At 37.6% G+C, this 27929-nt stretch overlaps 1 protein-coding gene and 1 long non-coding RNA gene across 2 annotated transcripts in view; both read left to right on the top strand.

Moving 5' to 3' along the window:
• Positions 1 to 27929, top strand: part of ZNF292 (zinc finger protein 292) — a 125903-nt gene that overhangs the window by 31475 nt on the left and 66499 nt on the right.
• Positions 1 to 27929, top strand: part of LOC141487666 (uncharacterized) — a 68019-nt gene that overhangs the window by 26572 nt on the left and 13518 nt on the right. Inside the window, exon 1 of the long non-coding RNA XR_012468491.1 lies at positions 1 to 27896. This exon is cut by the window's left edge and continues 26572 nt beyond it. This is a non-coding gene — a long non-coding RNA (uncharacterized LOC141487666). The remainder of the gene's footprint in view (positions 27897 to 27929) is intronic.

Consider the following 27929-nt stretch of genomic DNA (forward strand, 5'->3'; position numbering starts at 1 on the left):
GGTACTCAAAACAAATGTGTAGCCTGAAGTCAGCCAGAAATTTTTTTCAGTACCTGATAAGACTCCAGTGAAGCCTTTAAAAGACTAAAACCATCAGTGCTATATTCTTTATTGAAAATATAGCAAGACAGTGTTTGATGTGAACATGCATTTAAAAATTTCTTATTAGAATAGAATAACTACCCAGCCTCCTCATGGGTATGCAGCACATTGAATGGGGGCTCATCTACTATTATAAATAACAATTTTTCACAAATTTCTTGGAGAGGCTGTTGGTAGTAATTTCTAAGCCCTTATAGTTATCCTTAAAACCTCTAAAACTAAACTGAATAAAGACATCAGTTAGTTGCTGCTTTATCAGCTTGTCAGAAAACTGGTTTTTACATATGGTATGAAACTGAATCTAGTTAGAAAAGATATTTTAAAATTGTTATTTGGGGAAATTATTTTTGATTATGTAGAGTTTTGCTCTTTAAATTGTTAGCTCTTTAGCGAAGATAACATTTCTTATAGAAAGGTAAAGGGGTCAGTGCTTCACTTTTTTTTTTAGGTTTTTGCAAGGCAAACGGGGTTAAGTGGCTTGCCCAAGGCCACACAGCTAGGTAATTATTAAGTGTCTGAGACCGGATTTGAACCCAGGTACTCCTGACTCTAGGGCTGGTGCTTTATCCACTGCGCCACCTAGCTGCCCCTAGTGCTTCACTTTTTAATGCATCCATTTCACTTTGACAGTTTAAATTGTTAAGAAGTTTTTCCTTATTTCCTAATCAAAATTAATTAATCCTGATGCGTCTCCATTATTCTTGTTTCTGTCCTGGGGTCAATCAGGATAAGTCTGATGCTTCTTCCACTTGACAGATTATATGACAGAACTTGGAGACATCTTATATCCCTCCTAAGTTTTTCCTCTTCTGTAGACTAAATATCCTCATTTCTTTCCCAGACTCTGGGTCTTTTATTATTCCTTCTGCCTTACTTTGAACACTTTCCAAATGTCTTAATAGATGTCCTTTAAAACTGTGTTGACAAGTACAAAATAAAATATCTAAAGTCTGATGAGGACAGAGAATAGTCACTTCACTTCCTAGAAATTATGTCTTCCTTTATACAAGCCCAAGATGAAGTCCTGAGTTCCTCTAAAATAGTGTTATCTATAAGGTAAATTTCAACTATGTATTTTTTTAATCAGATCTAGTCATTTTTCCTGACTTTATTTTTTAAATGAATAATAAAACAAAATTCTTACACTGACCACGTTCAAAAAAATCAAAGACAACAACAAAAAAGTCTAAGCCTCAGTCTACATACTTCCAAGTCCATCACCTCTGTCTGATTATGGGTAGCTACTAGTTTTATGAGTCTCCTCTGGAATTATGGTTCATCATTATGTTAATCAGACTTCCTAAGGCTTTCAAAGTTGTTTGTCTTTACCAGGACTATTACTGTTGTAATAAATTTTTCTTCTGGTTCTGATCACTTCCTATAAGTTCGTACAAGTCTTTTCAGATTTCTCTGGAAACATCCCCTTAATCATTTCTTATTATACAATAATATTCCATCATATTTATATACCATAACTTTTAAAGTCATCCATTTCACAATTGATGAATACTCCCTCAGCTTCCAATTTTTTGCTATCACAAAAAGAGCTATTTTTTTTTTTTTTTGCAAGGCAGTGGGATTAAGTGGCTTGCCCATGGTTACACTGCTAAGTATTAAGCTTCTGAGATTGGATTTGAACTCAAGTCCTTCTTACTCCAGAACCCATGCTCTATCCGCTGTGCCACCTAGCTGCCCCAAAATTACTTTTTAATATAATATCCATATAAGGATATAAGTCAAGAATGCTAGTGATGGGTTCCCTAAAATACTCAGAATTCAGAGGATTGGAGATTGGAGAAATCATCCCCTCAAAAAGCACACACAGTTGTTCCCTTCCAAATGAATCTAGTACTTTCTATTTTTTTTTTTAGGTTTTTGCAAGGCAAATGGGGTTAAGTGGTTTGCCCAAGGCCACACAGGTAGGTAATTATTAAGTGTCTGAGACCAGATTTGAACCCAGGTACTCCTGAGTCCAGGGCTGGTGCTTTATCCACTGCAACCACCTAACCGCCCCCAATCCAGTACTTTCTAGAAAAGCACTTATACATACTTTCTCTGCTATGATGACCTGTCTTAGAAAGCTTGTAGATTTCCTCTTTGTTCTCCTTGGATCTTTTTTGTCTACATTTGGCTAAGGAGATGTGGGGGAATTCAGCTTTCTGAATAAATTCAGGATATAACTCCTTGGTGGTGAGTGATACCTCTGATGCTGACTAATTTCTCATTGACGTCTGGCCCATAGCTTTAATGGTATTGTGCTTATGGAGCAGGAAAATATGTCATCTAATTCAGACACAATATGGTCTTCAGCCATTAACTGGGAGATCTCCTGATTCAAAGTGTCCTTCTTTTGCTTTTAGCTCCTGGATTTCCAGCCAGAAGGGAATCTTCACTGTTCTCATAAGCCTGGCCATATTTGGGAATGGGCACAGGGAATTGAAAAGCTGCTGAATGGTATATGGAAAGTCCGAGTAATGCCCTCTGGAGGCCGGGCTCTGGGCTACCCTTCCAAGGGTCTCTGCAGCACATGGGGTTCCAAGATTGCCCAGGGAGCTATGCCTGGGCTAAGGCTTGTTCCTGGGCTAGGATAGTGGTTCTCAAAGAACGGGGAGAGTCTTTGCCAGTGGGGAGGTCATTGCAGACAGAGAGGATTGGTTTTATTCTTAATATGATCAATTATGTTTATGGTTTCCCTAATTGGCCTAATGTAAATCTTTATGTTATGCTTCTGTAGTGTCCTTGCTAATACTTTATTATACATTTTTTACATCAAATTAATTAGGGTTATTAATAGTTTTTCTTTTGACCCTTCTTTTTTAGACATTAAGACTATATTTGTATTATAGAAGAAATTTGGTAGGACTCCTTTTCCTATTTTTTTCAGACAGTTTATATTAGAATTGTTGTTGGGATTATTCTTTAACTGTTTCATACTTTTTCTTGATTAGAAATTCATTTATATGGGTTCAAATCTGGCCTCAGACACTTAATAATTACCTAGCTGTGTGGCCTTGGGCAAGCCACTTAACCCCATTTGCCTTGCAAAAAAACTAAAAAAAAATATTCATTTATAGCTTATTCAATTTCTTATTCTAAAATAGGATTTTTTTCCTATACTCTTTCTGATTGTATTTATCTGGGCAGTTTATAGTTTCGTAAATAATCATTCATTTCATTTGTTTTGTGTGCAGCATTTTCCCTTTGATCTGGGAGATTTGGATTGTAGCTTTATTATTCCTGGGAATGATTTCTTATGTTTTGTTGTTGTTGTTCTTTCTTTCTTTTAGGTTTTTGCAAGGCAATAGGGTTAAGTGGCTTGCCCAAGGCCACACAGCTAGGTAATTTTTAAGTGTCTGAGGCCAGATTTGAACTCAGGTACTCCTGACTCCAGAGCCGGTGCTCTATCCACTGCGCCATCTAGCTGCCCCTAAAAATAATTTTTAAACAATTTTTTAAAAAACTTCTGTTTTATCTCTTCTAGGATTTATGATTGGGCTTGTGCCTAAGCTACAATTTTCTTTGAGGCTTGGGAGTTATTTTCTCATTCTGTCAGCCTTCTTGACTTTCTGTTAAGCCTGGAGTCTTGCACACTTTTAGGAAAATGGTGAGACTGAACTTTTCTGTCCTCTGTGACATTTGCTGCTTTCTTGAGTATTGAATGTAATATTATTCCTGGATCTCAGGGGCAGCTCTATCCAGATCTGCAAACTTTCAGTACTCTGAAAGTGACATGATATGGGACAGAGTCTGTCCACTTCACTTGTGGTCTGAGGTCTTCGGATTTCCGACCTAGGTCTGACCAAGACTTCTTTGCCTTTGCCTTGGTTGGAAATTCAGGTATTCTGCTGTGGGACTGAGCCACCATCTGCTCATTAGTAAGCTTTACAGGTTCAGAAGGACCAAACAGAAGACACTTTTTGGTCTGGGACTCCTGTCCTGATAATTCACTGAAATGTTTGATCTTGGTCTGGAGTCACAAACAGACCATTCTCTGCTCTTAAGTTAGAGCTTTACGATTCCTGTTGGTTTTTTCTTTACTCAATACACAACTGGGCTCCTCACAAGCAAGACCATTCTTCTCCCCTCCCCCTAGGGCCCCTCCTCAGTCTGCCCTGGATTTGTGACCTGTGCTGGGTATTAAGTGACAGAGCTGCCAGTTGGCAGCTTTTCAGGTACCATATACTAGTTCAGGGATCCGTGGACTATTTTCCTGCTCTAACATCTTTCAGTTCCAGTGCATTGGGATACTTCTTTTCAGTAGTGGATATTTCTGACTCTCCCTATGTTGCTCTGGGCTTGGAAAACTGGTTTGTTTGTGTTTTTTTGTTAAATTCCCTTGAATTTCCTGATCCTTATTTGGTATGGTACATTTTTTATATATGTATATTTTTTTTAGGGATGTAAAGGTAAGGAGATTGGAGCTGGGATACCATATTTTATACTGTTACTTTGCCCTTTCTCTTGACTTTAGTTGTCCTGTCTGTGCCATTGATTGTCTTTCACAAAGAGAATGTGATGATCATTTAGCCACAATATCCAAAGTAGATTTATATCCTCAAAATGCCAACTGCTTTGTTCCATTTTACATTCATTTCTCCTCTATTTACTTATGGTTTTAGGATGTTTGAGTTAATTGAATCTCTTGCTAATAACCTCTATGTACTTCCTCCCCCCACCTTCCCCAACTACTTTTCAGTTTATGAGGCAATAGTACTATTCATTCATCCAACTAAATTTTTTAGACCTATTTTATATTATTCTCCTTTCACACACTTTATATTCCAGTCAAATTGTACTCTTGGATGTTCTCTGATCTTGATTTTCTACCATAGTTGTTGACATAGTGCTTAATAAATGCTTTTTTTTCAATACATATTATGCTTAGGTCAGTTCTTAGAAGTCAGGTCTCCTCTTACCATTTCTGATAATTGTAAAACCTGCCAGTTTGCATACATTTCATTAATATAGCCTTTAAGTCAAAACATTGTATTCAGAAGAAAGGGGATTATTGTACTTTGCCTTAGATCAGTTCACATTTAGAGTATCAGGTGCAGTTTTGAGTGCTTCATACTTAGAAGGTCATTGACAAGCTAAAATATCTTCTGAGAAGAATGACCAGGATGGTAGAGGAATCTTGAAACTGTCATATAAATAGGTTGAAGAAACTCAGACTTTTTTTTTTATTTGGAGAAGAATTAGGAGTTCATGATAGCTTTCTTCAAATATTTGGGAAATTTTCATTTGAAAGAGGGATTTGATTTAAGAGTATCAATTAAAAACTGGAATGAACCTAGAATAATTCCTTCATTTTACAGATAAACTAAGACCCAAAGAGATTAAGTGATGTCTAACACAATATATCTATGGCATGTAAAAGAACAGGAATTTGAATTCATTATTTTCTTAAAATTCAGTATTTTTCCACACATTCAATTTTTTTCAACTTCAGATTCCAATGTTAGTAGCTTTGGTTAGAAGACAGAAGATTTCAGCTTCTTAGAAGTGAAAAAAGATGATCACAATAAGACCATTAGGGACCTTTGAGTCATGGTTTGATAAATGCATGTGTCAGAATATTACACAGGGGAATCGACAGATAGTTGCTTAACTAGATGATCTGATGTGCCTTATAAATTTGATAGTCTTTATATTTTTCATGATATTTTTCAATAAAAAGGTTATATATTGAGATTAATTCAGAAGGAAAATTACTCAACTTTTTTTTTTGGGGGGGGTGCTACAACAGAAAGGCATTGTAAGACCAGAAATGTAGTCCTGAAAAAGGGGTACAGGTTATATTGGGGTATTATAAGCCAGGTAGATGATCTTATCATTGATCTTCAAGGCAAGAGGGGGTTACTGGAGTTGATTGGACCGTGAGATCATTTTGACTAGGTGATACCTAACCAGGAGCTGACTGTGCTCTGAAAGACATCCCAGTAGAGAAGGACTGACTTGATACATTCGAAGCTTTTTGGTTCTCTGATATCCATGAGTAACACACATTCAAGCTGCAAGACCCAAGAATATCTAGAATATCTCACAGGGCCCAAACATTTCCTAAAAAAATGTCTAACCCTAATGCAAAGTTTGAAGTAGGAAAGTAACACTGGAGGAATGAACAAACAAAAAATTATATGATGTATATGGAGTGGAATTTATACCCAAGACACATACCTCGAAGAAGATAATGACTTCAAAACTTCAAAGGAAAAATTACAGCTTGCACACATGCTCAACTAGAATTCTTGGAAATGATGAAGCAAATTGTTGTTGTTTCATATTTTAAGTTGTTGATGACTCCATGAAAAGCAAGAAATATAGGGAATTCTGGGAAGATGGTAGCTTCGGTCAGAAAATTCTAAGCTCTCCATATTTCTTCCTTATATTCCAAAAAAATACCTTAGGATGAAAGAGTGGCAAAAACAAACAAAAATTGGGGCAGAATATTGTTTCTTCTGGGTCTACTGGAGAAGATCCCTGGACCAAGGTTCTGCTGATTGAATGAAGAGTATAAACATCTCCACGCTGGTTCCCTGAAACAGAAGAGAGAGTTCTAGGGGCAGCCAAATTGGGAGTAGTTTCTAACTTAGCCACTGGAATTTTCACCTCTCAGACAGTATGGGCAATTGGCAGTGTGGGGAGTCTAGCATATGAGTGGGGGCGAGAGACAACTTCTCTTGATATAGGATGCTAGGCCCAGCTGTGCAATTGAGACACTGGGATGGGAGAGCACCATCATATGCCCAGTGAATGAACAGACAATGGCATAGGATGCTGTTCACTGTGGACACTTAAAGGAAAACTGAATTCTTGGTCTTGGTCCCAGACTGGGAGAGAACTGAAAGGAATAGCCACTTGGAGGCTTTACATCGAGTTAAGATCATTTCCAGTGCAGTGTGCTTAGGGGCCCCAGATGTGACTTGGGGGGGGGGTGCATAGGCTGAACCTAGGTACTCCTGAGGTCAGAGATACCATCCCCCCACACTGCAGGAGTGGAGCTGAATGTCAAAAAAAAAGCTGCTAATGTTTTGTTTTGTTTTTAGGTTTTTGCTAGGCAATGGGGTTAAGTGGCTTGCCTAAGACCACACAGCTAGGTAATTATTAAGTGTCTGAGACTGGATTTGAACACAGGTACTCCTGGCTCCAGGGCCAGTGCTTTATCCACTGCGCCACCTAGCTGCCCCTTGTTTTGTTTTTTTAATGAGCAGCTAAGGAGAAGGAACCCTACCATAGATAGTTATTATGGGAATAGAGAAGACTGACCAGGGTTTGTCTTCAGAAGTTGCTGAAGCAAAAAAAGCCTCTTACCCCAAGGAGTAACATCAAAAAAGAATTCATAGAGAAACTCTAAAAAGACTTCAAAATCAAATAAGAGAGATTAAGGAAAAAATTAAAAGAAAATAAGTATAATTCAAGAAAAATGGGAAAATTATGAAAAGAAAGTAAACCAACTAGAAAAGGAGATTCAGAATCTTAAGAAAAAATGATTGAAAATTAGAAGGGAACACGGGGAAAACAATGAAGTTATAGGAGACAAAATGGTAAAACAAAATATAATGAAAAAATAGAAGAGAAGGTGAAACACCTCACAAGAAAAGCAACAGATTTAGAGGACAGATCAAGGAGAGAAAACATAACAATAACTGAACTACATAAAAGCTTCAATCAAAAAAAAGAATCTTGTGCAACAATACAAGAAATAATTAAAGAAAATTGTCCTGAAGTATTAGAAGAGGAGAAAGAAGAAATAGAAAAAAATTCCTTGATCACTACCTAAAAAAAGGATCCTCGGAGGAAAACTTAACAAGGAATATCATAGCTAAATTTCAAAACCCCCAGGTTAAAAAGAAAATATTAAGAGCAAGCAACAAGAAAAAAATATTATGCTAGAACCACAATTAGATTAAACAGGATCTAGCAGCAACTACTTTAAAAGACCATAGGTATTGAAGAACAATTTGTTGAAGAACAAAGAACAAGGGTTGTGACTGAAAATAACATATCCAGCTAAGTTAAGCATGATTCTGAATGGGGGAAAAAATGGAAATTCAAGAAATTACCAAATTTTCAAGATTTTGTTTCAAAAAGACCTGAACTTAATAGAAAATTTGACATAAAAGAACCAAAAGAAATATAAGGTAAAAACATCAAAGACTAATTAGAAGAGACTCAATAAGAATAAAGTGTTTATGGGTGGCTAGGTGGCATAGTGGATAAAGCACCGGCCTTGGAGTCAGGAGTACCTGGGTTCAAATCTGGTCTCAGACACTTATTAATTACCTAGCTGTGTGGCCTTGGGCAAGCCACCTAACCCCATTTGCCTTGCAAAAAAAAAACCAACCTAGAATAAGGTGTTTACTATATATATATATATATATATATATATACACACACACACACACACACGTGGGAATGTAAACCAAATGTCCAAGATTGTATTAGTAATTGGATAGTTAGAAGGATAGATGGAGATTAGTGGACTAGGAAAAGATTAAAAAGATCTTATGCAAATGAGGTATGAGAAGTGATACAGAGGAATTAGAAACCTATTCTCATAAGAAATAGGTTAAAGAGGAAATAATATATAACACATACACACAAAATTGTAAAAGCTTTCTAAAATCAGAAAGGAATAAGAGGGGATAGGGATGGTAATGAGTTAAAGGTTAAGGAAACAGGATAAGAGGATATAAAGACAGATGTGTAGATTAATGGGTGGATATAGAAGGGTGTTTAAGGGAGAAGTTCAGTTGATTAAGGGAAAGGAGGGCAAGGTAATGAGTAGAAGTAGAGTATAAAAATGAGGGATAGATATTTGCAAACCAAATATGTATGTGGGTGGATGTGTATGAGTATATATGTGTATGTGTGTGTATGAGTATATCTATGTTTTGGTGTGGTGTGTGTGTGTGTGTGTGTGTGTGTGTTTATATTCTTTTTTTTTTTAAGGTTTTTGAAAGGCAATGGGGTTAAGTGGCTTGCCCAAGGTCACACAGCTAGGTAATTATCGAGTGTAAGTGTCTGAGGCCAGATTTGAATTAAGGTACTCCTGACTCCAGGGCCAGTATATAATCTCCATGCTTATAATCCTCTTGGGGGGAGGAGGGAGGGAAGAAAAATAAACCATGCACAGCGAAAAATAGAAAAAACTTACTAGGAAGCAAAGAAAAGATGGAAAATTTTGAATATAATGTTATATATTATTTAGGCTTTCTTGAAGTTGAAATTATTTTAAATTACAAATTCTCTTTATGTTTTGTTGTGCACATGACAGTTTTTTAATTTTGCTCAATTTTTAATAGTCAAAGAAAGCACAGGAGAATAAAACAAATATTAAAACAAAGTCTGGGGAAATATAGAAATAAGGTACCTAAAAAAAATTAAGGAAAGATAATTTAAAGACTCATTGGACTATCATCTGTTGGTTCAGTAGACAAGATTTCGGGCTTGGAGTCATCAAGAATCAAGTTCAGATCCTGCCTCAGACTGTGTGACCCTAAGCAAGTCACTTAATCTCTGATTATCTGTTTTCTCATCTGCAAAATGGGGTAATAGTAGCACCTATTTCCCAGGGAGATTGTGAGAATCAGAAGAGGTAATATTTGTAAAGTGCTCAGCACAGTAATTGGAACCCAATAAGCTTTATTTTATGTTCATTGTTATTATGATTGGGGGGGGTGAGGTAATAAGGGGTTAAGTGATTTGACCAGGGTTCACACAGCTAGTACATTATTATATTTATTACCTATAAAGTATGACTTCTACCACTTCCCTTATGGAACAAAAGAGAACTTTGACATATTCATAGAAATCATAACTACTCATACCTTATAGAACCAAAGTACAAAGTAGAAATAGAATCAACGGTTCAGTTTCTGAAACCTCAAAATGAAAACTTCCAGGAATGTTACAATCAAAATCCAGAACCTCCAAATCAAAGGAAATAGAATATTGCAAGCCAGAAGAAAGAATTCAACTCCTAAGGATCACACAAGATACAGAAGTATGTGAAATTTAGAATATACTATTACAGGTTTACAAGTGAGGAGGAACTTAGCTAGCAAAACTGAGTATAACCTATAGGGAAAAAACATGTATCTTTAATAAAATAAAGACTTCGAAGGGTTCCTTCCTTATTCATAAACAACTAAAACCAAGTAAAAACTTTAAACACGGTAGTCAGGAAAAATATAATAAGTTAAGATTGAGAATAAGGCATTTGCATTCTCGGGGGGGGGCATTTGTAAACTGATGGTGAAATAAAACCAAGAGAACAATTTATATGGTACGAAGTTTTTAAAGACAATCAGCTTCAAAATACTTAAGAAATATGAGTTAATGGACTCAGGGTACAGATTGAGATACATTTTTTAGATGTGGCCAATGTGGGAATTTGATTGATGTTTGTGTATTTGTTAGAAGGATTTTGCTTTTCCTTTTCAATGAGAGGATGAAATGGAGAAAAAGGGCATTTTATTCATTGGAAAAAATATTTTTTTAAAAGACATTGCTGAGGGGGGCGGAGCCAAGATGGCGACAAGAAGGGATCCAGTCTTAGGAGCTCTCTGATAAAACTCATAAGCTAAGGACCCTAACCAAACTTACAAGAGACAGAACCTACAAAGGGACCCAGAGAGGCAGTTCTCCTACTCAAGGTAACCTGGAAAAGAGCAGAAAGGCTCTGCTCCCCGGGGGTCGGAGGGGCGGCCAGCCAGAGGGGTGGCCCGCCAGAGCCAAAGAACTTCAGCCTCCCGGAGGCAGCCCCAGGGCACTGGGAGCCACGGCTCACAGCACCAGGGGAGTCTCCTGAGCTGCACCCTGGGGAGCACTGGGCACAAAATGGGGGAACAGCAGGGGGACCTCTGCCAGAGCCAGCACGTGGAGCCCAGCCTTCAGGGCACACAGCAAGCAGCTTGGTCTTTCAGCAGCCCAGACCCGGAAACAGAAGCAGGCAGAGCCTGTAAGCAGGAGCCCCCAGGGCATGAGCCCATTGAGCTGAGGGAGGGGAGTGAAGAGAGAGAGAGACTGCAGAGCTCTATCCTCTGCCTTTGGAACAGGACTCAGGGGCTCTGACCACATTCAGATCCTGACCCCAGTCTAGGCCCCCCCCCCCCATAGAACAACAGGGCCCCCCCACCTCGGCTCCGTGGCAGAGGGAGGCACTTATGGTTATTCACAGACCAGGAGGGAGGACAGAGCCTCACACACTGAGACCCTTCTGGGAATGTCCCAAAAGCTCAGGAAGCACCCCAAAATCAGACCCAGGCTGGGAACATGAGCAAGCAAAGAAACAAAAGGAAGACTATTGAGAAATATTTTGCAAATGAGCCCAAGAAGGATCAAAATACTCAGTCTGAAGATGAGGAAGCACAAGCTCCTGCATCTAAAGACTCCAAGAAAAACAGAAATTGGGCTCAGGCTATGATAGAGCTCAAAAAAGACTTTGAAAATCAAATGAGGGAGTTAGAAGAAAAACTGGGAAAAGAGAGAGATGCAGGAAAAACATGAAAATGAAGTCAGCAGCTTAGTCAAGGAAATCCAAAAAAATGCTGAAGAAAATAGCATGCTAAAAACCAGCTTAGGTCAAATGGATAAAACAGTTCAAAAAGTTATTGAGAAGAAAAATGCTTTAAAAAGCAAAATTGGCCAGATGGAAAAAGAGATAAGAAAACTCTCTGAGGTGAACAAATACTTCAGACAAAGAATAGAATTCAGGGAGATTGATGACTTTACCAGAAATGAGGAATCAATACTTCAAAACCAAAAAAATGAAAAATTAGAAGAAAATGTGAAATATCTCATTGAAAAAACAACTGAGGATAAAATTCATCAGCTAAGGACTCTAACTAAACTTTCGAGAGACAGAACCCACAAAGGGACCCACCCAGTGAGGCAGTTCTCCTACTCAAGGTAACCTGGAAAAGAGCAGAAAGGCTCTGCTCCCTGGGATCAGAGAGGCAGCCTGCCAGAGCCAAAGAACTTCAGCCACCCAGAGGCAGCCCCAGGGTGCTGGGAGTCTCAGCTCACAGCAGCAGGGGTGTCTCCTGAGCTGCACCCCGAGGAGCACCAGGCACAAAGTGGGGGAACAGCGGGGGACCTCTGCCAGAGCGAGCACTTGGAGCCCAGCCCTCAGGGCACACAGCAAGCAGCATGGCCTTTCCCCAGCTGTGATCCAGGAAACAGAAGCAGGCAGAGCAGGTAAGCAGGAGCCCCCAGGGCATGAGCCCATTGAGCTGAGGGAGGGGAGTGAAGAGAGACTGTGAGCTTGGTCCTCTGCCCCTGGAACAGGACTCTTGGGGCTCTGACCACATTCAGATTCTGATCGCAGTCTAGGCCCCCCAATAGAACAGCAGGGCCCCCCCCACCTCAGCCCCATGGCAGAGGGAAGTGCCTATGGTCATTCACAGACCAGGAGGGAGGACAGAGCTTCAGACACTGAGACCCTTGTGGGAGTGCCCCAAAAGCTCAGGAAGCACCCCCAAACCAGGCGCAGGCTGGGAAAATGAGCAAGCAAAGAAACAAAAGGAAGACTATTGAGAAATATTTTGCAAATGAGCCTAAGAAGGATCAAAATACTCAGTCTGAAGATGAGGAAGCACAAGCTCCTGCATCTAAAGACTCCAAGAAAAACAGAAATTGGGCTCAGGCTATGACAGAGCTCAGAAAAGACTTTGAAAATCAAATGAGGGAGTTGGAAGAAAAACTGGGAAAAGAAAGGAGAGAGATGCAGGAAAAACATGAAAATGAAGTCAGCAGCCTAGTCAAGGAAATCCAAAAAAATGCTGAAGAAAATAGCATGCTCAAAACCAGCTTAGATCAAATGGATAAAACAGTTAAAAAAAGTTATTGAGGAGAAGAATGCTTTAAAAAGCAAAATTGGCTAGATGGAAAAAGAAATAAGAAAACTCTCTGAGGTGAACAAATACTTCAGACAAAGAATAGAATTCAGGGAGATGGATGAATTTACCAGAAATGAGGAATCAATACTTCAAAACCAAAAAAATGAAAAATTAGAAGAAACTGTGAAATATCTCATTGAAAAAACAACCGATATGGAAAACAGACTTAGGAAAGATAATTTAAAAATTATTGGAATACCTGAAAGTCATGATCAGGAAAAGAGCCTTGACATCATTCTCAAAGAATTACTACAGGAAAATTGCCCTGATATTCTAGAAGCAGAGGGCAAAATAGAAATGGAGAGAATCCACCAATCCCCCCCCCCCCGAGAAAGAGCTCCCAAAAAACCAATCCCTAGGAATATTATAGCCAAGTTCCAGAACTCCCCAGTCAAAGAGAAAATATTACAAGCAGCCAGAAGGACACAGTTCAAATATCGTGTTGCTGCAGTCAGGATCACACAGGACTTAGCAGCAACTACATTGGCAGCTCGTAGGTCTTGGAATACAATATACTGGAAGGCAAAAAAGCTTAGAATGCAGCCAAGAATGAACTACCCAGCAAGGCTGAATGTCCTCTTCCAGGGAAAAAGATGGACTTTCAGTGAATGAGTTTCAAATGTTCCTTTTGGAATGGCCAGAGCTGAACAGAAGGTTTGATCTTCAGATACAGGACTCAGGTGAAGCATGGAGATTGGAGGAGAGGGGGGGAATATGAGGGACTTAATGAGGATGAACTGCATGTGTAGAAAAATGATACTGATAATATTCGTATGAACCTTCTCAGTTAATAGAGCATGTAGAAGGAGCTTTTATAGTTGAAGCACAGGAAAAAGCTGAATTCGAATATAAAACATGGTGTAAAAATGTAGTCAATAGAAAAAAAGGGAAATGTAATGGGAGAAAGAAAAAGGGGGAAATAGTCCAAGATATTTCATATAATAAGATTTTTTTTATTACAGTGAGCTATTGCAATGCTATGGAAGGGGGAGGCAAGGGGGAATGAGGGAACCTTTGCTCTCATCAGAGATGGCTAGGAGAGGAAACAGCAAATCTACTCAATGGGGTATAGACATCTGGAGTAAGGAGAAGGGAGCAGGGGGAAGGGGTGGGGATGTGAATAAAGGAGGAGAGGATGGACCATGGAGGGCAGAGTGGTCAGATACAACACATTTTCTTTTTTACTTCTTGCAAGGGGCTGGGATTGGAAGGCCTGCCCAGGACCATGGGGCCAGGTGGATTCTGGGCCTAAGGGGTGGTATGGGGGCTCAGGGCTTCTTGGCCCCAGGACCAGGGATCTGTCTGCTGCACCACTCAGCAACCCTACAGCAGAGTCAGAGTGAAAGGAGAGAGAGAAAATATAGTACATGGTAGTGGAGAAATAAGAAAGGAGGGAGTTGTGATCAGCAATGGCAACGTTGGAAAAATATGGAAGTAACTTTTGTGATGGACTTATCATAAAGAATGTGATCCACCTGTGACAGAGTTGTTGGTGTTGGAACAAAGACTGAAGCACATTTTTTGTTATTATTATTTGGGTGAGGGTGCAGGGCAAGTGGAGCTGGATAGCCTGCCTGGGGCCACATAGCAGGGTGATCTTTGAGTGTCTGGGGCCAGATTTGGACCCAGGTGCTCCTGGCTCAAGGGCCAATGCTCTGTCTGCCACCTAGCCACCCCTACTATTATTACTATTCTATTTTATTTTGGGTCTTTTTTTTTTCTTCTTTTTGGTTTTTGCAGGGCAGTGGGGATCGGGTGGCTTGCATGTCACATGGCTGGGTGATTGTTGGGTTTACGAGGCTGGATATGGACTCGGGTGCTCGTGGTTCCAGGGCTGGTGCTTCGTACATTGCGCCACCTGGCCATACCTTCAATTATTACTATTATTTTTTTAATTTTAGTTTTTTTTCTGTCCCCTTTTTTTGCCCAAGCAAGTCTATCTATATTTAGGGGGGAGGGGTATTTTGTTTACTTGTAAATAAGAATATTTTATTAATGTAAAAAAATTTGTACAAAATGAGAATTAAAAAATAAATTAAAATATAAAAGACATTGCTGTTTGAGAAGTTTGAAAAGTACATTAGAAAGATGATTAATCAGTAGCGGTCACATGACATATTCATCACAAATTTATAGAAAGTGAAATAACATTTCATGATTTTCCAGGGAATCAGTTGGGGTAAAGGGTACCCAGGGTTTAGGTAAGTCAGGTTGCATCTTGCAAGCATGATCTTGGGAGCATTGTAAGTTGAATCTTACTGAATCACTGAAGTGACAGACCGGAATAGAAGTTGAGGTATGCAGATCTTTGAATCAAAGTAGAAGTGATAAAGTGGGACTTGACAAGTAGTAATAATAGCTCACATTTGTATGGCTCATCTTGAGAACTCCCTGGAGCCTTGAAACTTCATTTTAACTAACCTTATATATTTTCTACCATGCTGCTTCTGTTGTCCACCCTCCAAACTGGAACTCCACAGACCATGCTTAGGAAAAACCAGTAAGCTTAGAATTTCTTATTAACTGAAATGTCCAACTTAATTGTAACTATTTTCTTTGCTATCATCTCCTTATTTTTCCCCTCCCCTTTTTATTTTCTCTGAGAGTTGTAATCAAAGCAGCTTTAATAATGCCTTGCAAAAAGGATAATATCAGATTTCTCTTTTGTTCTGCTCACAATCCATTTCCTAGCCTTTTCCTGCCTGCCAATCCCCTTTTATGTGCTGCCTTGACTCAATTATTAGCTTGGAAGCTTCTTGAATCCGGTAACTCTCAGATTTGTAACTCCAATCTTTGATTTGTAAAAATGTCTCAATTAGTGCCATACACACACACACACACACACACACACACAGCTTTTCCTCAAAATAGACCTGTGAGATAGGTTGTGAACATTATTTTTTCCATTTTATAGATAAGAAGACTGAGTGCATTGCCCACCATTACATAAGCAATGTCAGAATCAGAATTTGAACCTAAATCTAACTCTGAGTCTAGCTCTCTGCCTCCATTCTGCCTACAGGTTTAAGAGAGTACTATAAGTGGATAGGATGGTATGCCTCAGAAGTGCAATGTCCAAGTTAAGAATTGTGAAGGTAATTGGTGATAGGAAATAGTTTTGTGAGATAGTATGATCTAAGATGATAGAAATTTCTGCTGTCCTAGATTAAAATGTATTTGGGAAGTATTTAATAACAGAATATATAATAAGACTTAAGAATTATTGTTTTTCATTTAGTGGCCCAGTTTTCATTTTGAATTTGATACCGTTGGTCTCATGTGTGATTTTGCTGGTATATAGCTGAAGTTGAGTGAAAGATTATGGAATTGAGGAAATTGAAGAATGTGTGTTCAGAATGTTGGAGGGTTTAAAAATGTAAATATTGAAGGCCCCTTGAATGATATAGGGCTTATGATGAAGAAAGTTGAAGGAGTGACTTTGAAAGTTGTCAAATTATAGTGTCAAAAAATGACAGATGTATGAAGCATGACATTTAAAGGAAGAATGGTTCATTGAGATGGAAGGTTGATCTGGAATGGGGAATGAGAACCTCTACTTTTGACTCTGTAAATTGAGGTTCTTGGGAAGAAATTTCTCTTGTGGAGACTTTTGTAGGGAATAGAATGTCCTCAAGGGAAATAAAGGCATATTAAAACAAAAATTTCAAATATATTTATTAAAAAACTGTATAGAAGAATGAAGAACATAGTTGAATGCTGCTAAAATGATAGCTAGTATTTATTTAGTACTTTTAGGTTGCCAAAGTGCTTTGATCTGTATGGAATATTCCCAATAAAATCATTTAAGGATGACTATTCCTAGTGAAGTTCTCTCAGGGTTAAGAAATATTAAAGAAAGAACAAATTACTAATCTTAAACTATTTCTAAAAGAAAGCCCCCTTGATTTCCAGACAGATGGCTCACTCTGCTAACTTTTGATAAGGCTAACTACTAGAACTTTGCTAACTACTAGAAGAATAGTAGATTTTTTTCCCATGAGAAAAATCTTGTATTCCAAAGAAGCTCATAAGACTCCTCTTGTTTAATGATAAGTAGACAGTTCCTAGACCTTGCATTCCAAGATAAGTTACATTACTTCAGTAAGATAGTTATAATCCTGAAGGTTATTCTCACCATCTGGATGGTGAGGTAATATTTTATGAAAACCTTTCATTCTTTTCTTTGTTGCTGGGGTAGATTTTTACAAGAAGAATGTAACGGAAGACTAACCAATGAGTTCACAGAGAGGAGGAGGGAGGAGAAGGGGATTGCCTTGGGCCATATAATCTTGCTTGACTGTCAATTTGGGGCAGCTTCTTGATCTTCACTACTTTAGTGAGAGTTGGAGTGTGCCCTTTTCTTGAGAAAAAAAACAAAATAAACTCTTTTTTTTTTTTTTGCCCAGAGGAGTCTCTATATTTTTTTTTTAGATTTTTCCAAGGCAATGGGGTTAAGTGGCTTGCCCAAGGCCACACAGCTAGGTAATTATTAAGTGTCTGAGGTCGGATTTGAACCCAGGTACTCCTGACTCCAAGGCTGGTGCTCTATCCACTGTGGAGTCTCTATATTTTTTAAGTGGATTTTTATCCCACACAGATCTATTATCTCATTTGGTCCTAAAACCTTTTGAAGCCAATGCTAATACTATTCTCATTTTACAATGAAACAGCCTGTGCACATTCACACATCTAGTGAGTAAGGATTTTAACTTAAATCTTTCTGAGTCTAACTGTTCATCACTGAGCAAATTGATTACATCTAAAATGATGAGATAAGTTGTCCTTAATTAAGGAAACTAATTCAATGCAAAATGAGGTGAGACCCCTTGAACTGTAGGCAATAGGAAAGAATGATGGCTCAATAATTAGACTGTAGAAAAACTTTGAAGGAAGAATTAACTGGCTGAAGAGTTTGAAATGGAATCTAAAATCCTGTTTTGGAGTGTGCCTACAGAGAATTTCACCCTGAGATACTCCCCCCTCCCAGCAACATGCAGAAATAAGTTTCAACATTTACCTTCAAAACTTTGAGTTCCAAATTCTCTCTTCCTCCCACCCAACTCCCCTTATTGAGAAAGCAAGTTACTTTAGTGTAGGTTAAAAATGTGTAGCCATGAAAAACATCTCTAAAGGAATTATGTTGCAAAAGTAAACTTAACCCCATCTAGCAACAAAGAATGAGAAACCACATGAGGAAAAAAAGGCATGCTTCAGTCTGTATTCAGATACCATCAGCTCTGTCTTTGAGATGGTTAGCATTCTTTTTTCGTAAGTCCTTCAGAGTTCTCTTGGGTTACAGCTGAATATCCTGAAATATTGCTGTTACTTTGTATAAGGCACATTCTCCATTGCATCTGCTTGTGTAAGTTACTGAGAGCATCTTGTTCCTCATTTCCCATAACAGAACAGCATTTCATGTCAGTCACATAACACAATTTGGTCAACTGCTGGACATCCCCTCAATCTCCAGCTCACCACCACCAGAAAACTGATATAAATATCCCTGTAAATATAGATTCTCTTCTTAATATATTTCATCTCATCTGGAATATAGACCTGGTAATGGTTTTGCTAGGCTAAAGAGTAGGCATAGATTTATAGTCCTTTGGACATTGTCCCAAATTGCTCTACATAGTTGTTGAATCATTTCACAACTCCTCCAACAGTGCATCAGTGTCTCAGTTTAATCCTTAGCTACATCCTTTCTAATATTTGTCATTTTCTCCTTCTGTTCTATTAACTAATTCAATAGGCATAAGGTTGTTTAGGTTGTCTCAGAGTTGTTCTAACCCACATTTCTCTTTTATCAATAGTGAGGTAGGACATTTTTAAAAATATATATTTCAATAGGTTACATTGATAACTGTTCATATCTCTTGATCATTTATCAATTGGGGAGGGCTTTTATTTTTTATAAATTTGATTCAGTTCTCTGTTTGAGAATGAGTTCTTTATCTTCTTTCAGTATTTTTTCCCACAATTACTATAGCTAGCTGCATTTTCTCCATTCTATTCACCCCACTCCCATTTATTCTCTCTCTCTCTCTCTCTCTCTCTCTCTCTCTCCTTTCACTCAGGCCCTCTTCAAAAGTGTGTTGCATCTGACTACCCCTTCCCACAGTCTTTCCTTCCTTTTATCACCTATATCTCTCTTCTTCTCCTCCATCCCCAATCCCCTTTCTCCCATCCCTTTCCTATTTTCCTCCAGAGTAGGATAGATTTCTATATCCAGTTGAGTGTGTATGTTATTCCTCTCTGAGCCAATTCCAGTGAACATAAAGCTCACTTACCCCCCCTCACCTTCCCCCTCTTTACTCCATTGCAAAAGCTTTTTCTTGCCACTTTTATATGAAATAACTTAACCCCGTTTTAGTAGTCCCTTTCCCTTTCTCCCAGTACATTCTTCCCCCTCCCTATAACATCTTTTTAGTATATTATACATTCAAATTTAACTTTCACATTCAAATATGCTCTTCTAACTGCCTTAATAAATGAGAAAGTTCACATGAGTTATTAATATCACCTTCCATGCAGTTTGACAACATTAAGTCCCTTTTGTTTGTCTTTCCTGTTTACCTTTTTTATGCTACATTTGAGCCTTGTAATTGAAGATCAAATTTTCTATTCAGCTCTGGTCATCAGGAAAGTTTGAAAGTTCCCTATTTCATTGAATGTCCCTGGAAGAGGATGTTCAGTTTTGTTGGGTAGTTGATTCTTGGTTGCTTTTCAAACTCTTTTTGCCTTCCAGAATATTATATTCCAAGCTCTTTGATGAATCCTTAATATGGATGTTACTAAGTCCTATGTAATCCTGACTCTAGCTCCATAATATTTGAATTGTTTCCTCCTGGCTACTTGTAATATTCTCTCTTGGGAGTTGGGAGTTCTGGAACTTGGCTATAATATTCCTGGAGGGGAGGGGAGAGTTTGGTTCTCTATTCTCTTTTAGGAAGAAATTGGTGGATTCTTTCTTTCTATTTTGCCCTCTGCTTCTAGAATATCAGGGCAATTTTCCTGTAGAAATTCCTTAAAAATGACGTCAAGGCTCTTTTCCTGATCATGACTTTCATAGCCCAATAATTTTTAAATTGTCTCTTCTAGATCTGGTTTCCAGGTCAATTGTTTTTTTCAATGAGATATTTTGCATTTTCTTCTAGTTTTTCATTCTTTTGATATTGTTTTGTTGTGTCTTGATTCCTTACAAAGTCATCCACTTCCTTCAGCTCCATTCTATATATTTGAAGGAGTTGTTTTCTTCAGAAAGCTTTCTTATCTCCTTTTCCATTCAGCCAGTTCTGCTTTTTAAGGTATTCTCCTCATTAACTTTTTGAACTTCTCTTTCCATTTGACCTAAACTGGTTTTTAACATGCTGTTTTCTTCAGCATTTTTGTTTTTTGGATCTCCTTCACCAAGCTGCTGACTTGGTTTTCATGTTTTTCGTACATCTCATTTTTCTTCCCAGTTTTTCCTCTAGCTCTCTTATTTGATTTTCAAAATCTTTTTTTTTTGAGCTCTGTCATAGCTGAGCCCAACTCCTATATTTCTTGGGGGCTTTAGATGCACAAGCTTGTACATCTTCTGAGTCTGTGTTTTGCTTCTCCATGGGACCAAAGTAAATTGTCTATGGTCAGGTTCCTTTTTTCCTGTTTAATCATTTCCCCAGCCTGTGCTCTGGTTTTGGGGTGCTTCCTGAACTTTTGAGTATTATTGTGACATCTTCCAAAAGGACTCCAGTTCCTTCAAGGTCTTAAGAGAGGCTCTGACTGCTCTCTTGGCCTGTGTTTTGGTCTGTGGATGACCATAAGCCCTACCCTCTTCCCTGGAGCTGTGAGGAGGGTCCCTACTCTATGGCAATGGGAGCCCAGACTGTGACCAGGATCTGAATGTGGACAAAAGCACAAGAGTCTTGTCCCAGGGACAGACCTGGACAGTCTCCCTCCACCCCCTTACCTTGCATGAGCTGAGTGCTCTATGCTCTAGAAGCAGTTGTCCAGCAGCTCTTAGCTTGGGCTGCTCAGTGGGCCTGCTTTTATTTCCTGAGATCTGGGCTGCACTGAGGAGAGCGACACTGGCCTGGGCTTTGCATTTGCTCTGGCAGAGGTTTCCTTGCTGGTCTTCCAAGTTGTGCTTGCTTTTACCTGGATTGGCAGGTCAGGAAACAGTTTCTGCTGCTAGGAGCTGGTGCTCCCAGGGACCCAAGCAACCTGCGAGCTGTTCCTGGGGGGCTGGAACTCCTTTGCTCTGGAGTGGTGGGCCTGACTGTGCTGCCACTTCCTCCAACCCCAGGAAACAGAGTTGCCTTCACACAGTCTTCCAGGTTACTTTGGACTGGAGAATTGCTTAATTTGATCTTTCTGTGGGTTCTATCTCTTGAAAATTTGGAGTCATAATTTTAAGGTTTTTGAAGTATTTTGGAGAGAGCTCCTGGGAAAGGCTATTTTATTTTGGCTCCACCCTAAAGCATTCTTCTCATTGACTGTTTGGACTGCTTTTTCCATTTGAACCCATATTGGTTTTTAAGATGTTATTTTTTTTTAGATTTTTTTGCAAGGCAGTGGGGTCAAGTGGCTTGCCCAAGGCCACACAGCTAGGTAATTATTAAGTGTCTGAGACTGGATTCGAACCCAGGTACTCCTGAGTCCAGGGCCAGTGCTTTATCCAGCACGCCACCTAGCTGCCACTTTCTAAAGTATTTTTTAAATTAATCTTCACTAAGTTGCTGACTCATTTTTATGATTTTCCTGCATTATTCTCATTTTTTCCCAGTAAAACTCTACCTCCCTCACTTGATTTTCAAAATACTTTTTGAGCTCTTCCATGAGAACAGTTGAGAACAATTTATATTTTTCTTGGAGGTTTTGGATGTCTATGTATTTTGATTCTGCATAGAACCAAATTAATTGTCTATGTAGGATTTTTTTTTCTTCTGTTATTTTCTTGTTTCCTCTGCCTATGACTTTATTTTAACTCTTTGTTAAGGTGCTTTTGGGGGGGGGGGAGGGTACACTGTCCCAAGCTTTTGAGTTTTTTGCAGCTGTTTTCAGTGATACCTCCCAGGGATCTGAAAGGTCTTATGAGAGACTTTGACTACTCCCCTCCCTGGGCTCTGGTTTCTAGGTAAGCATTCCTTTCTACTCTGGAACCATGAGGAGAGTCCCTATTCTGCTTAAGCAGTAAACTTTTGTACATCTGCTTCTTTTCCAAGACTTGTGTTCCCAGATTGTGACCCAGATCTGAGTATGGGAAAAGCAACAATCCTGCCTCAGGGACAGCAGAGAGAAATTTACGATCTCCTCCCCAACCCCCTTACCATCTGGGGGGTTGAACCTTCTGGAAGCAGTGGCTAGGTGGCTCCCCAGGCTTGTTCCTGGTCACCTGGGACAGGGGATACCCTAAGACTTGAGATAGATTGGGCTCCCCTCTCACTCTGATTAGGCAGAGTTTTCCTGCTGACGTTCCCAATGGTCCTTTGCAATCCCTAGGCTGAGAAGTCTGGAAACTGTCACCATTGCCATAGACCCAGGCATCCCACTTATTTCTGGATGGCTATGGCTGGTTCAATCTGCCGCAGCCAGGGCTGCACTGTGTGACCATGATATAATAGACCTTTCCCTTGAATCTTCCAAGTTGTCTTGAACTGGAAAATTATTTCACTCAGCCTTTTTGGGGATTCTGCCACTCTAGAATTTGGTTAGAATCATTATTTAAAAGGTATTTGGAGTGGTTTGGGAAAGAGCTCCTGTTCTTTTCATCCTAATGACTAGCAGCTAACATGAATCAGTAAGCTTAATATAGTACTTGTAAAATATTTTTACAAATATACTTAATACTAGTTTAGATTGGTTTTGCTATTTATGAAGTGTTTCAATGAATCTATGATCTTATTAATAAATAATTTCTCCATGATGTGACTAGATTGCAATTCATTTATGCCCTCGCATTTTATGTAGCTTTGTCTTCATACCCTCTCTAAATCTAAAGGAAATTTAATTTAGGGAGCTTTCACTAAAGCTTTTAATCATATTAATGATATTATCATTAAGACAAGGGTTGTCTACTGTCCCTCATGCATGCCCATGATTCACTTCATTTTCTAGTCTTACATCTTTTTGATGCCCTTTACTCAGTTTCTTGAAGGCTTTTCTTTAGTAATATACTCACCCTACTTCTGTCCACTGGGGCATCTCTGCAATTTTCTTTGCAGTAACCCACAATTTTGATTTTTGTAAGGATTTTTTGTTCTACAGAATAACCAGAAGCCTATTGGTATTGAAAAGATAAGTTTCCGGAAAAAAAAACTTAGGAAGTTGCCTCTTTTTTCTTCAAATTTGAAATATGAGAAATACTTCAATATTAATAGAATGAATTATATTTTTAAAGAATTACTACTCATCTTAAATTTCTTTACATTGATGTGTACAACTGACTGAAATTCTTAATATATTGCAATTCTGGAATGCAGTATCTACATCCTGGTCCTATATTTAAGCAAGTCTCAATTCTTTTAAACTATCAATGAATCAGTAGCTGATTAGTAGCAGGAGTGCAATTTTAAAAATAGTTGGGACAGAGAGAAAGTTCATGTTCTGTTTTTTTAGGGTACAGTAGAATTTTTCAGTTTCAGTATGAACTCTGTAAAGGAAAGAAAAGAATATAGGAACTTTGTTTTTGTGCTATTGAGTTCTAGCTTGAATGATCAACTAAGGTGCTCAGGGTTTATATTACACATTTTAAAATGTTTGAATAGATGTTAAAAGGAATTTTCTTAAGTTTCAAAAGGGGCTGACAAATTTAGTTCAAAACTAAATAATTTGTTTAAATTAAACTTTAAGCAATCTCTGTATTGAGACTTAACTCTATTTGGCATTTAACCAAAATAGCTACTTTCTGTTTCTGGATTAATAAACATCTATATAAGGGTTCCACAGCACCCATTTTAGAAATTATGGGGACCTTCATAGTGTTTTGAGAGTAGAGAGTTTTAATTTGTAGAAATATTTTCACCAGCAAACCAAGTTAAAAAATTGTTTAAAACTGCCTGTGTAAAGTTAGTCCATAGCAATAATCTAAAGTATGTTGGACTTTGTGTGTGAATATAATGAAAGTGGCATATTTTTACATTTGGGAAAGTTTTGCAGATTTTAAAGCCAAATTTAAGGAACTGTGGTAGAGTGGAAAGCTTAAAGCATTGGATGTGTCACTTCCCCTCTTAGGCCCATTTCCTCATCTCTAAAATGAAAGATTTAGACAAGGTGACCTTTAGGTAAGTTTGTGTGGTGTTTGTTTTTTTTTCAAAAATGCTCTAATATCTGATCCATACTTTAAATCTTGTTTTTAGCTTTAGGCAGCAGCATAGTCCCATCTGGAAATGATTTATATGTAACATTTATCAAATCACATAACGTGATTCTGGCTGAAGCCTGATACAATTTTGTCCCCTTTAATATCAAAAATACTGATGATCCCAAGCACTAACTTTATAAAATGATTTCAGTATGTTTTTTACTAAACTCTGGGTATTAGGTGATCCTTATTAGACCCTATAGATACAGTAACTCTAGTAGACTCAGGAATTAAAGGCTCTCTTTAATAATCAAAAATAAAATCTTGGTGAATACCTTTGCTCCAGAGTTGGTTAGATAGTCTGTAGCATTATGAATTTATTATAGAGAGAACTGTAATAAGGAAGATCAGAAACAAGGTAGTTATGTGGGATATGACCAAATGTGAACACAGGTGATACATTATTTAAAAAAAAAGAAAAAGAGTTTTAATGAAAAACTCTACAGGATTTAATTATAAGAAGAAAGTTAAAAACTCAAACCATGCCATGAATGCCTATTTTAAGAAAAACAAGTTTCTGATCCTAGCAGTGATGAATTGGTGTAGTATGAAGTGAAAAAGGACAATTTAACGAAGATGAAGTTTGTTTTCACGAAATTATTTTATATCAGTATTATCAACACACATTCACAATGTTCTGTGACTTATGTGAAAACCATGTTTATTACAAGAGAAATGAACATGCATATGGAACCCAAAGGCTTCCCCAGTCTTTATAGAATTACATTTTTATACTAGAACAAAGAGAGGAGGAGATTATCAGGAAGGGGTAGAGAACTGTACCTTAAAGGAGGGGTGGTGGGGAAAACACTCCCCATGGGGAGGAGCAAATACATAACAAAATCTTCCTTCTTTTCTTTTGGATCTGCAAAGGACCTCAGCTGCCTAAGCATTAATCCATTCTGGCACAGACTAGCTGTCTGACTGGTGCCTATCTTGCCTCCCAAGGACAACACAGTCCAGCTTGAGCTGAAACAAAAAAATTATGATGGGAAAATTTCATCCTTGATACATTCAAGACCTCTTGTGTGCTCTGGGTAGTCCAGCATTTCTGGAAAATGTGGCAAGTCAAAAAGTTCAGGGGATTCCTTAACATTCCTTATCAGAATTAGAATCTTGAGAAGAATTTTGCAACACAGTGGAATACAATAACCCCAAAGGTAAACCCCAAAATTGATTTATTTTTAGATGGTATTAAAAAGTGTTGGAAGTGAAGCATGTCATCCAAGAAAACAAGATATTCCAAATAAAATACTGAAGGGACATTTGAAGTTGTCGAGAACACTTGTTCAAAGAATAATTTTCTCTCTCAAAAGATCTGGATGACTAGACTTTTTCCATTGACTTAGTATTTTTGTTGTTGCTTTTTTTAAGGAATATCATCCAGCCTCTGAATAGTGATTAAAATGGAAATTCAACAGTTGTTAATTATTCATATACTTTATGCTAAGAACTAAAAGTAAATCCTCTAAACTCATTGTAATATGGTGGGGAGCAAGTAATAATGTAAAGTCTCTCCATTTTCTTAAGTTTCTGAATCTTCGTTAATGTTGATTGGAGAATTTATTAGCATTTTTCCATGAAAAATATGGTTAGAATGTTTGCTTTGGTGAGTGAAACATTGATTCGAACAAATAAAAAAAGCTCAACAATTTTTCCTACTCATCTGTTTCTAAAGTTTTTCTTTGTGTGATAATGGTAGTAAAACACAAGCATAGTTTTAAGTCTTTGAAGAAATTGTGATTCACAGCATTATCTTTTGTAAATTTGTTGAATCTTAATCAACAAAGTTCTGTGATTTTATCTTGGTTTATTAGCACAATGTGCTGATGATTTCAGGGTTGTGGTTCATTTCCTACCTTTGGTAGCAATCTTATTTCTCTCTACATTGCCACAGCTTTGATTTTTGATGTAGCAGTCAGCCTTCCAACTGTGTGCTATTGGTCCCAAAAAGCCAGGTAAGAGCACAGCTAGGCCATTAGAGGAATTTCATATGTAAAGGATGGTATATTTCATGTTTAAGCCTAAAAAATCTAACTAAAATTTTGCTGGAAAATGCATCAAGGTAATAAAGATAAAAAGGTAAATACCTTTTTTTATTTAAGGAGAAATGTCTTTAAGTGAAATCTCAATTAGTGTGATATAGGTTTACAAAAAGTCCAGGTTGCTTCACTGAAGCTCCCTTTTAGCAATTCCTAGCTTAATCTCCCAGTCTCAAAGTGCACAAAGAAGTGGCAAATCTAATTTTTCTAGACACAACTGCTTTCTTTGGACTTTCTTTTGTTGTTTTCATATCTGTCAGTCATTCTTAACGAAATTCATATTTCCCATAGAAATTCTATTTTATTATTTTTAAAGTATCTATTATGTTAAATAAAATCTATCCTAGATTCCATTTTATATACAAAAGATAGAGTCATTTTACTATAGAAACCATTAGTATGGTTAATCTGTTGGTGGCACATGAAAATAGTTTTAATGTAAAAAGTCCTTTGTTTCAATGATATTTTTATCTACTGGGTTAGTGATTTTTAGGAAATGTGAATAAGATTCTCAATACATATATTTGGGTTGAAGAAATATATAACAAACAAGACCTGACATTTTGAGTAATTATCCATTGTATTTTAATTTTTAATAGAAAACATAGAAATAAAATTTCTCAAATTGAATTTGTTTTGTCAACTTATTCTCCTTTTTAGCTTGAGTAAATTTGCAGATGATAGTTTTATGACTTAAGACATTATCCTGAGGGAAGAGAAAGCTGAAGAAGACAGGAAAAAATGCAACAAAATGATGTTAGATTCCATATTTAATCAGCAATGTTAATTGTCTATTTAGCCAACTTGATTTGCTTGTATTTTGTCATCTTGGCATTTGATTTTCCTATTGTTTCCTGTTACTACATTAATATCATTACTAATCTGTTTAAAATATTGTAGAATTCCTTTTACAAGTTTTAGTATATTCTCCAACTAAGTTATTTCTATACAGGAAACATTACAGTGATCTGTTAATATCTGGGGGAATCCCTGTTAAAATTTTCACATTCAGTAATTACTGACTTTACCTATTCCACTTCTTATTTTAGTGTTCCTTTAAACTTTTTCTACAAAGATACATGTCATAAGTCTAGCTTTGTCATCTTAATATGAAGAATTAGAATTCAAGAGAAGAATCATTTCACCATCAGAATTGTATTGAGATTTTTAGATCTTGCTGGATTTGATGAGAACATATTTCCTTCAAAACAGTAGATTAAATCTCAATTAATTTTGTTCCCACCTACTCTGTCCTCAAACCTCCAAGATGCAGTAGAAGTATATGGAGGAATAAAAAAGCAAACCTGCCTATTTTAATTTTTAAAATCAGTTCTGTTTAAAATCAGTTCTACATACTATTTTGGGGGACAAAAATAGCCTATATTGCTTTACATTTTAGATGCTCAGATATAACATTACTAAGTTTTGCTTTAGTCGAAGAGGAGAGGAACCTGGAACCAGAGGCTAGTGAAGAGAGTCATCTGAAAGCCCATTCATTATCTGAAGGTATTGTACTTAATACAGATCCTATATTTACTT

The sequence above is a fragment of the Macrotis lagotis genome, chromosome 5 (assembly GCF_037893015.1).
Source record: "Macrotis lagotis isolate mMagLag1 chromosome 5, bilby.v1.9.chrom.fasta, whole genome shotgun sequence".
NCBI lineage: Eukaryota > Metazoa > Chordata > Mammalia > Peramelemorphia > Peramelidae > Macrotis > Macrotis lagotis.